This window comes from Anabrus simplex, chromosome 3 (assembly GCF_040414725.1).
Source record: "Anabrus simplex isolate iqAnaSimp1 chromosome 3, ASM4041472v1, whole genome shotgun sequence".
NCBI classification, from domain to species: Eukaryota; Metazoa; Arthropoda; class Insecta; order Orthoptera; family Tettigoniidae; genus Anabrus; species Anabrus simplex.
In genome coordinates, this window is record NC_090267.1 from 478113876 (window position 1) to 478125558 (window position 11683).

The 11683-nt window shown below is 45.6% G+C and overlaps 3 non-coding genes across 3 annotated transcripts; all 3 read right to left on the reverse strand.

Annotated features, from left to right (window-relative positions):
* Nucleotides 1-3371: 3371 nt before the first annotated feature.
* TRNAL-UAA (transfer RNA leucine (anticodon UAA)) lies at nucleotides 3372-3455 on the reverse strand. Its single transcript has one exon. It is a non-coding gene; the product is annotated as a tRNA-Leu (tRNA).
* A 3487-nt stretch (nucleotides 3456-6942) lies between these two features.
* Nucleotides 6943-7026, reverse strand: TRNAL-UAA (transfer RNA leucine (anticodon UAA)). The gene has a single exon. It is a non-coding gene; the product is annotated as a tRNA-Leu (tRNA).
* A 4324-nt stretch (nucleotides 7027-11350) lies between these two features.
* On the reverse strand, nucleotides 11351-11434 carry TRNAL-UAA (transfer RNA leucine (anticodon UAA)). Its single transcript has one exon. It is a non-coding gene; the product is annotated as a tRNA-Leu (tRNA).
* Nucleotides 11435-11683: the final 249 nt, after the last annotated feature.

Genomic DNA, 11683 nt, shown 5'->3' on the forward strand with positions numbered 1-11683 from the left:
TCCCACCTAGCAATGTCCGTCCTCCTAGAGGCACATATCCAAATACTAGAAAGAGCTGACCCACTCTCAATTTTCCCAGCCTATTAAAGGCAATACCAGACTTTTACACTATATTGCCGTCAAGGCTCAGCTTACATCAACTAAAACGGGGGTATCTCGTACCCAACTTACTTGGCCTCAGTGGAAAACGAAGAGATTAAGTAAATGGCCCAAAATACCAAGATGAATGGTGGTGGAGCTTGCACTCCTACATGAAGCCTTTTAAAACCTAAGAGGCACTAGGCCGATGAAACAGGGGCTATTCCCAAACTATGGAGGTGACTCGTATAAGAAAAAGTTAAGACATTGCAGAAAGGAAGGAAACCAGTTACAAAACGTAGTCACCTCAAACTAGTATGAAGGCGAGCTCAAGAGGGTAAAGCACTCTCTATCCCCAAATTACAGTTAAAGATATTTGAAGTTTCACAAAACCGAAGGGAGATTACATGTTTATTACATAGCAAAGGTTTCGGATCTTCTCCGCGGATTGTACTGCTGAGCTAGCGAGAAATAAAGATGCTAAGTGGCCATTACCTCGTTGAAGAGCTGCTGCCGGATGAAATAGGCGCTTCCCGCCTCCTGCTACACTTCCATACACTATGTTAGATGTTGTTCGAGTGGCCCAGAGACAAGAAAATCAGCAGTTTTATACCCTCGTGGAAGATTCGAGACCTTTCATGAATAATCAAGCCACACCCTCTTTCTTTATTGGTCCGTCTTGAAAATACACTCAAAGTCGAAGAACAAATACATGATTGGTCAAAAATTAATTACAGAAATTCTGGATTGGCTCAATTCAAAACAGGCGGAAATAAAAGATTAATATTGCCAACCCACAAATGAAAGAACGAAATTTAGTAAAGAGAAAACTTATGAATACAAAATTTCAAATCAAATAAAGTTCTTCCACTTCGCACCAGGGTGCATGGTCATAGTTTTTGGTAGAGACATCTATAAGAGAATGTGCACACTTCTTGATCAATGGAAAACAAAACAAGTTGAACTCCACACAGTACTGACAACTTCGTAATCACAAAATTTAATGTAGCGACATCTTCTGATAAACTAAAGAAATGATCCAGTTTTTAAAGTTCAGAATTTCTCCTGTAGAGGAGTACTTATTAGCGCAATATTTAAACTTGCGGCGATCCCATGAAGATCTTTCACTCAATCAACGCAGTAATTAACACTGAGGGAACTTTTCCGATTTTTAAAACTTACAATCTGTCTGTTCACCCCTTTTTTTTCATCAAACGATTGCCTGATGTACATCAAATTCTGTAATTCCCCATCGGCCTCAGTACAACCCTTTCCAGGTCTGTACACTCCAAAAACTTCAACTGGTATATTATAATCAGAGAAAAGCCTTACACATAGAATTTCATGTTTCTAATCTTTATATTTTTCTTAGCTTTCATGTTCTTCTTTCAGAAAAAGGAATACCCCCTCCACCTTCTCCTCATTCTACAATCCTACCGTGTCTCTACGATAAAGACTTCAGTTTCGTGAGAACATTTCCTTATCCTTATCCATGAATCAACTCCTATTAGACCCTACAATGAAAATGAAAACCTACAACCTGTTTTCCAGTCATTGACCGGGTCAGGGATGTAATGAATGAATCATATATAGGCTATTATTACGATGGGGTCGCCACTCCCAAAGTGATATATTAATGAATGATAGATGCTACGAAATGAGAATGGAGAGTGTTGCTGGAATGAAAGATGACAGGGAAAACCGGAGTACCCGGAAAAAACCTATCCCGCCTCCGCTTTGTCCAGCACAAATCTGACATGGAATGACCGGGATTTGAACCACGGTATCCAGGCCGACGCGCTGCCGTCTGAGCCACGGAGGCTTAGACCCTACAATATCTGGTAAATATTTAATTACTTAATTTTCTTCCTTTCTTCAAGATACTTCTTCTTTCTTTCTTTCTTTCTTCCTTTCTTTCTTCCTTTCTTTCTTTCTAAATCTCTTTACCCTCCAGGGTCCGATTTTCCCTCGGTCACAGCGAGGGATCCCACCTATACCACTACAATGCAGTGTCCTGGAGCGTGAGACTTTAGGTCGGACCGGGCGAGTTGGCCGTGCGGTTAGGAGCGCGCAGCTGTGAGCTCGCATCCGGGAGATAGTGGGTTCGAACCCCACTGTCGGCAGCCCTGAAGATGGTTTTCCGTTGTTTCCCATTTTCACACGAGGCAAATGCTGGGGCTGTACCTTAATTAAGGTCACGGCCGCTTCCTTCCCATTCCTAGGCCTTTCCTATCCCATCGTCGCCATAAGACCTATGTGTGTCGGTGCGACGTAAAGCAAAATAGCAAAAAAACTTTAGGTCGGGTGTACAACTCGGGAGGAGCAGTAGTGCACCCAGATGGCCTCACTTGCAAAGCTGAATAGGGGCCTTGTGGAGGGATGCGAAGATAGCAAGTGGCCGTGGCGTTAAGTTAGGCACCATCCCGGAATTTGTCTGGAGGGGAAATGGGAAGCCATGGAAACCACTACGAAGATGACTGAGGCGGGTATCGAACACACCTCTACCCAATTGACTTCCCGAGGCTAAGTAGACCCCGATCCAGTCGTTGTATTACTTTTCAAATTTTCGTAGCAGAGCCGGGAAACGAAACCGGGCTTTCCGGGGGTGGCAGCTAATCATGCTAACCACTACACCACAGAGGCGGACCACAAAACTTCTACAGTTCAATACTGATATTTTTATGTCACCTCTTCTTCTCTTTCAGAACCCTGTACCATTATAACCGCACTCTAGTCCATGACGATCCGTTGAATGTACCTCCCTATAACTTTCCCAAACGATATACGTACCTCTATGGTTCAAGTGAAGGCCATCTGAGCGCAGATCCTATTTCCTGCCCACCCATTAGGATCTACACATCTCGCTCCCAATTTCGCACGCATCCATTCCATAGTCTCATTTAAATCTCCGATCGCCTTCCAGTGAGTATCAGTCCTGCACAATATCCCACAGATAACAATCCCTGCTTCCATAAACATCACCTACGCTACATTGACCACAACCCACACATCCCCAACTATGAACGTACTTATACCTGCATACTTTACGTTGTTGGTACCAACGTGAAAAACTACCACCATCTCCTTACCCACCTCCTTCACTTCTAGTTTCCTCAACATCTGCCTGAACATAATTCGTGGATAACACACCACCCTGGTCTCCTTTAATCAGCGCACTGCAGTGACTCGTATCGATATACCATGGATACCTCAGCTGAATTCTCATTTAATGTCATTAGCATTCACGTGGTCAGTGAATTATTCTATTATTATTGGGAGCAGTAAAAATTCACTGCCAGGTGTGGGGTTCGAACCCACGCTCCCTCTCGGGAACCAGAACTTAAGTCTGGCGCCTTAGACCGCTCGGCCAACCGGGCTGATATCGTAGCGCAAGGAGTCGGCTGTTTTCTAAGCTGTCAATCATACTCGCTACAAGGTTCCGACATCAGTAATGTGTGCTCTATGCTTCCATCGTCTTCAATAAATTATTGTTCGATAATAGTTTTTAAGTGTTTGGAAAGCACGATATAATCGTAGCACGTCTCGTGAAAATCCGTGGCAGTGGTAAAGAAGTAGGGGACTGGGAATAATAATAATATTGCATAGAAAATTACTCACATGTGTTCAGGACTCCATTTTGAATATTATTAGGTCTCAAAATGTTGCGTTATTAGTGTACTGTGTGTTCCCCTCCTATTACCTCACCTCGTGGCCCTCGCACCAAACCGCCACCCATCCTGCCCCCCCCCCCCCGCCGGTTTAACCCGCTGCTCCCAACCTACACCTTTTCTTCCACCCCTCCCGATCTTTGACCTTCTCCGCCTCCTAGCAACCTGCATTACTAACATCACAACCACCCTCTACTTTCTTATGTTACAATATTATCCCCGTCCTGTTTACTAACTCTCTTTCCCGCACACAAACAGTTATCATATTCTATATTTAGGTCTCTATTCTCTGTATTAGCTCAAACTCTGTATCTCTATGTAACGCTTCTCTTTCTGGATTGCGCGTCCGAGATACGTTAATAAAATTTTATCCCTTTTCTCCTGGTGATTGTAGGGGTCTGCGTGAGCGGTGTGCTTTGCGGGTCTTCCCTGGGACCCGGCTTGTTGTCGCGGTTTCCCTGCGCCAGTTCAATAATTTTCCTCCTAATCCTGGTATGTACAAGACATACCAACACCTTCACAATTTTTTCTATGAACTTTCTCCCTTACCGATGCCAAAGAGCTACGCGTATAGCTGTCGGCCCGCCCATACCTCCTTGAGGTGTGGGAATGAAATTACCATTTTGATTGATTTTGTTGCATTATTAGTGATTTTTGTGGGTAATATTGGTAATAATTGCAGATAGAAGAAGAAGGATATATTTATGATAGCCATCTTTATTTCCAGAGATGATATGCTACAGACTGGTTACTTTGACTTTACAGCAAACCATGGAACTTCAGACGTGTGAGGAAAGCATGGAAGTTACAATGCAAAGAATGGATGTTACAACTTCTCTAATTTAGTAGCTGTAACTTATCTTTGCAAAGTAAGGCCAAGCTCTGTAATTAGAACAGTGGCCCCCTTCGAGGGGCTGTTACCTTTCGCCGCGGTGCATACTGCCCGCATAGCAAGAAAAAATATAATTTAATGGATGTAACCTATATTTGCATAATGGACACCAAGCTCTGTCATGAGAACAGTGGCCCCCTTGGGGGGCCACACTCTCTTCGAGAGGCTCTTAACTATCGCCGCGGCGCATAGGCCTACTGCCCGCACTGCAAGAAAAAAAATAATTTAGTAGTTGTAACCTATCTTTGCAAAATCCAGACCAAACTCTGTCATGAGAATAACATATTTGCATTGTAACTTCCATGCCTTCCTCGCCTATATGAAGTTCCTTGCTTTGCTGTAAAGTCAAAGTAACCAGTCTATACCATAACATCTCTGGATACAAAGATGGATATTCTAACCAGTCTATACCATAACATCTCTGGAAGCAAAGATGGATATCATGAATACGTCCTCATACATCTTATGTGCAATTATTACCAATATTACCCACAAAATCATTAATAATGCAACATTTCGGGACCTAATAATATTCAAAATGGAGGCCTGAACACCTGTGAGTAATTTTCAATACAATGTTATTAATATTTCCAGTCTAATACTTTACCTGAGCCAAAATCCGTTTGTCTAACAATAAGGCGTACCAAATTTTCAGGACATATACCTCAAACGGAGCAGAAAATATGTTATAAGGACATGGGTCGGGAAACACTTTCTTTCCATATTAGAACACATTTTATATAACGCTACACAGTATTTAATTCCCATGTGTAACAGAGAGGAACAGAACGCACCAGCATGGCCCACGAAACTCTGATTAATAGGTCGAACTTACAGAATAGGTCCGCCTCTGTGGTGTAGTGGTTAGCGTGATTAGCTGCCACCCCCGGAGGCCCGGGTTCGATTCCCGGCTCTGCCACGAAATTTGAAAAGTGGTATGAGGGCTGGAACGGGGTCCACTCAGCCTCGGGAGGTCAACTGAGTAGAGGTGGGTTCGATTCCCACCTCAGCCATCCTGGAAGTGGTTTTCCGTGATTTCCCACTTCTCCTCCAGGCGAATGCCGGGATGGTACCTAACATAAGGCCACGGCCGCTTCCTTTCCTCTTCCTTGCCTATCCCTTCCAATCTTCCCATCCCTCCACAAGGCCCCTGTTCAGCATAGCAGGTGAGGCCACCTGGGCGAGGTACTGGTCATTCTCCCATTGAGTTAGTTACGTGCAATAACTGTCGTGTATTAGGTGAGTTTTAAGTCTGAACCCCAAAATTACTAACACGAAGAGTCCTATTATAGTAACTGATCTGTAGATACGCTTTTTTTACTGCATCAATTTCTTTGGTTCCTCACTTAATGGTAGAGTCCAAAAGAAACCTTTTCTTTTTTTTTAAAATCTGCTTTTCCCTCTGACTCAGCGAGGGATCCCACCTCTACCGCCTCAAGGGCAGTGTCCTGGAGCTTCAGACTCTGGGTCGAGAGATACAACTGGGGAGAATGACCAGTACCTCGCCCAGGCGGCCTCACCTGCTATGCTCAACAGGGGCCTTGCGGGGGGATGGGAAGATTGGAAGGGATAGACAAGGAAGAGGGAAGGAAGCGGCCGTGCCTTAAGTTAGATACCATCCCGGCATTTGCCTGGAGGGGAAGTGGGAAACCATGGAAAACCACTTCCAGGATGGCTCAGTTGACCTCCCGAGGCTGAGTGGACCCTATTCCAGCCCTCGCACCACTTTCCACATTTCGTCGCAGAGCCGGGAATCGAACGCGCTCCTCCGGGGGTGACAGCTAATCACACTAACCACTACACCACAAAGGCGGACCTTCTACTTATTCAACATGTAATAGCCGTCTAGTCAGTTATTTCCGCAAAAGGGGCCTATTGGGGACTTAAACATTAGATTGTTGGTCCGCTTCAGCCATTCTCGAAGTGGTTTTCCGCGATTTCCCACTTCTCCTCCAGGCAAATGCCGGGATAATACCTAACTTAAGGCCACGGCCACATCCTTCCCTCTTCCTTGTCAAACCCTTCCACACTTCCCATCCTCAACACGAAGACCCTGTTCAGCATAGCAGGTGCGGCCGTCTGGGCGTGGTACTGGTCATCCTCCCCAGTTGTATACCTGGACCCAAAGACTCACGCTCCAGGATACTGCCCTTGAGGCGGTAGAGGTGGGAACCCTCGCTGAGTGCGAGTGACAAACCAACACTGGATAGTGAACAGAATAAGAAAGAAAGAAAGAGTTTTCCTTTATAAGATTTCTCTCACGAGCAGAAAATTTATAAACTTGGCAGATTGTAAGAAAATTGTTGCCAGGTGTGGGGTTCGAACCCACGCTCCCTCTCGGGAACCAGAGCTTAAGTCTGGCGCCTTAGACCGCTCGGCCAACCTGGCTTGCCTCAACAGGCCAACTGGTGCTTTATGTAACTGGAGACGATCACCGTAACCTGGATTTTAACTAAAGACGGACTGTTTCATGCTATCATGCTACGTCGTGTTAGATACAACAGTAGCAGTTACGATTAAGTGAATTTTAATATATTTTGAGCCAAGTACACAGTTACTGCCTTTCAGATCAGTAATGCGGATATAGTATATGTCTAGTCGCGATTCTTGATAGGGCGAAAAGGAGATGAATTCATTTCATTTCAGTTTAGTATCTGTTCAACTTCCAGGGTTTGTTTTTCCCCGGACTCAGTGAGGGGCTCGTGTCTACTGGCTAGGGGAGTGTCCTGCAACCTGAGACATTGTGGCGGAAGCTGAACTGGGGAAAAGGACCAATACCTCGTCGAGGTGGCCTGGGCTTTCCGATCGACCTACCCAGCAAAGGTTGGTGACCAACCGTGGCTGTATGACCCTGCATTCGCTAGACCGAGGGGGGAGGGGCTGGTCCCCAACATCGGCTGTTCTGAGAATGGTTTTCCGTGGTTTTCCATTCTTCTGCACTAAGGAGAATACCGTGACAGTTCCTAGAATTGCCCACGGCTACCAACACTCCCACCTGAAAATTGATAACTGAAATATTGAAAAATTGAAAATATTGAAACATATTCATAAGTTTTTCAATGATAAGAAAGTCGTCCGCCTCTCTGGTGTAGTGGTTAGTGTGATTAGCTACAACACCCAGAGGAACGGGTTCGATTCCCGGCTCTGCCACAAAATTTGTAAAGTGGTACGAGGGCTGGAACGGAGTCCACTCAGCCTCGGGAGGTCAAGTGAGTAGAGGTGGGTTCCATTCCCACCTCAGCCATCCTTGAAGTGGTTTTCCACTTCTCCTCCAGGCAAATGCTGGGATGGTACTTCACTTAAGGCCATGGCTGTTTCCTTCCCTCTTCCTTGCCTGTCCCATCCAATCTTCCTATCCCTCCACAAGGCCCCTGTTCAGCATAGCAGACGAGACCGCCTGGGCGAGGTACTGGTCATTCTCCCCAGTTGTATCCCCGACCCAAATTCTGAAGCTCCAGGACACTGCCCTTGAGGCGGTAGAGGTGGGATCCGTCGATGAGTCCGAGGGAGAACCAACGTTGGAGGGTAAACAGGTTGAGAAGAAGAAGAAGAACTCAGAAAAACAGACAAAAGGTCACCAAAGCAAAGGAAGATATGTAGATGGTTACCCGGTGTATGAATAGGTCTTTTCCAGTTTCACTAAAAGATGGAGCCAGCCAGCAGTAAGCAGCGTATGAATTTGACACGTCATTTTGTTCATCTGAATTAACCTACCAACACACACAAGTTGAGCCTTCCAAACGCTAGCGTCTGTGTCGTATCGTTCAATGATCATGTTGAGCCTGAAAAACATTTGCTCAGGAATAGGCTGTTGAAAGTCATCGTTTGCTGGTAGAAGCATGTGGTGAATACGGTCCACCGATTAGAGCAAGTGAGCGTGCTTTCGACAATTTCAACGTGGTGATTTCAATGTGAAAGACAGTGTGCGCCCTGGTAGACCACAGGAGTGTGAATGCTAGCAATTTGCAGGAGTTACTGGATGATGACCCAACTCAAACTCATCAGCAATTGGCACAGGCATTAAATGTGTCACAAGAAACAATCAGCAGACGTTTTGGAGCAATTGGATGATCAGTAAACTCGGTAAATGGGTCAAACACGATTTGAAAGAACGGTAAATGTAAATGAAAAATCGCAATGTTACTTGTAAATGCTGATTCAGCGCCACGAAAAGGAATAACTTTTGTACCGAATTGTGACTGGTGACGAAAAATTGATTTATTTCGAAGCCTCGAAGCGGAGAAAATCGTGGCTGTCATCTGGTGAATCCGGTCCTTCAACACCAAGGCCATATCGGTTCGGCAAGAAGACCATACCTTGTGTCTGGTGGGACCAGAGCGGTATTGTCTATTATAAACTCTTGAAGACCGGAGAGCCGGCTCGGTGGAGTAGTCGTTAGTGTGGTTAGCTGCCACCCCCGGAGGCCCGGCTTCGTTTCCCATCTCTGCCACGAAATTTGAAAAGTAGTACGAGGACTGGAAGGGAGTTCACTCAGCCTCGGGATGTCAACTGAGTAGAGGTGGGTTCGATTCCCACCTCAGCCATCCTGGAAGTGGTTTTCCGTGGTTTCTCACTTCTCCTCCAGGCGAATGCCAGGATGGTACCTAAGGCCACGGCCGCTTCTTTTCCTCTTCCTTGTCTATCCCTTCCAATATCCACCCTCCCCCTGCACAAGGCCCTGTTCAGCTTAGCAGCTGAGGCCGCTTGGGCGAGGTACTTTTTATTCTCCTCAGTTGTAACGCTGACCCAGAGTCTGAAGCTCCAGAACACTGCCCTTGAGGCGGTAGAGGTGGGAACCCTCGCTGAGTGCGAGAGAAATCTGACCCTGAAGTGTAAACAGATAAAGAAAACGACCGGCGAAATCGTTAATGCACAACGCAATCACCAACAGATTATTCATTTAAATCACGCATTCTTCTAAAAACGAGCGGTGTTGGCCAGAAGACAAAGCAAGGTGATTTTGTTAAACGACAATGCGCCGTCTCTCTCTCTCTCTCTCTCTGTCTCTCTCTCTCTCTCTCACACACACAAATAGTGAACGATACCCTGAAGTCGTTTGGATGCGACATCTTTCCGCACCCGCCGTACTGCCCTGACCTGGCGCCATATGACTATCATCTCTTTGCATCAACGGGACACGCGCTCGCAGAGCAGCACTTCAGCAATTTCGGGGATGTTGGAAAGTGGCTCGGCGAATGGTTTGCCGCAAAAGACAAGCAATTTTTTCCGCCACGGTATTCATAACTTACCTGAAAGATAGGTGAAGTGTGTAGAAGTCGATGGCCAATACATTCAATAAACAAGATATGAATTTTCTTTGAAAAATACCTGTTTTACTTACAACCCAACCGGCAAAATCTTATGCGTACATCTGGTATTATTACGCCTGAAACGGGTAACTAGATAACAGGACAACTGTATTTGGTAAAAACATGGACTTCGGTTGTATTTGAAAACACCTTTTCAAATAGGGATTATTTTGGCGTGGATAAAACAATGAGCGGGATAGTTAAAGTGCATTTCCGCGTCTTAAAATGTAACAAGAAGCCGATAATCCCTGATTGTGAGGCTCGCAACAAATCAATTACAATTCAGCAAACTTGATGATGTTAATTCTCTGATGAAGTATTTACAACCACATGATGTGAAGTTCAATTGACTCGCCAAAAAGATAAATGTATAGACATACGTCCGTTACGATTTTATTTATGTCGATAAATTGAAACGGTGATTTCAAACATATCCGAAGTTCACAGACAAAAAGTTTTCAACCGAAACAAAAAAACTGGATTTTATTAAAAATAGCTCCTGCAGCCGATTTTTTTTTTGACCTAATACGATAGTCATGGATTCTGCTTAATCTTTCTATTAATATGTATACCCCTCAGGTTTGCCTTTTCCCTCGGACTCTTCGAGGGATCCCACCTCTAGCGCCTCAAGGCAGTGTGCTAGTGCTTCAGAATCTGATTTGGGGATACAACTGGGGGGATGACCAGTACGTCGCCCAGGCGGCCGCACCTGCTATGCTGAACAGGGACCTTGCGTGAGGATGAGAAGATCCGAAGGGATAGACAAGGCAGAGGGAAGGAAGCGGCCGTGCCCTTAAGTTAGATACCATACCGGCATTTGCCTGGAGGAGAAGTAGGAAACCACGGAAAACCACTTCCAGGATGGCTGAGGATGGAATCGAACCCACCTCTACTCAGTTGACCTCCCGAGGCTGAGTGGACCCCGTTCCAGCCCTCGTACCAGTTTTCAAATTTCGTGGCAGAGCCGGGAATCGTACCCGGGCCTCCGGGGGTGGCAGCTAATCACACTAATCACTACACCACAGAGGCGGACTCCAGTCGTTTTGCGGACAATTATTCACAGTATTTTCGATATTGAGATTCTCAGCTATCTCTTTCTAATATGGGCAGAAAATTTATAAATTTGGCGTATCGGACGAGTTGGCCGTACGGTTAGCGGCGCGCCGCTGTGAGCTCGCATCCGGGAGATAGTGAGTTCGAACCCCACTGTCGGCAGGGTTTTCCGTGGTTTCCCATTTTCATACCAGGCGAATGCTGGCGCTGTACCTTAATTAAAGCCACGCCCGCTTCCTTGTCATTCCTAGCCCTTTTCTGTCCCATCGTCGCCATAAGACCTATCCGTGTCGGTGCGACGTGAAGCAAAAAAAAAAAAAAACAACTTTGGCAGATTGTCAGAAAATTGTTGCCAGGTGTGGGGTTCGAACCCACGCTACCTCTCGGGAACCAGAACTTAAGTCTGGCGCCTTAGACCACTCGGCCAACCTGGCTGGTAAGTGTTTGTGCAAGACTCTGCTTTCATCTTTTCAATCCTAAGGAGTACAAGAATTAATCACTTCCCCTCATTCAGAAATATTTGTGCATTATGTTTCCGCAGAAATTCTGTGTACATCTGATGTTCAAAAAATGCTTTTCTGAATCTGGGCTGGATGTTGAACTTATACATGGTGGGCCTATTTCAAAAACGGTATTTAGACGATGTTTACGATTGAACAACATCTGAGTATGGCTGCCGCATT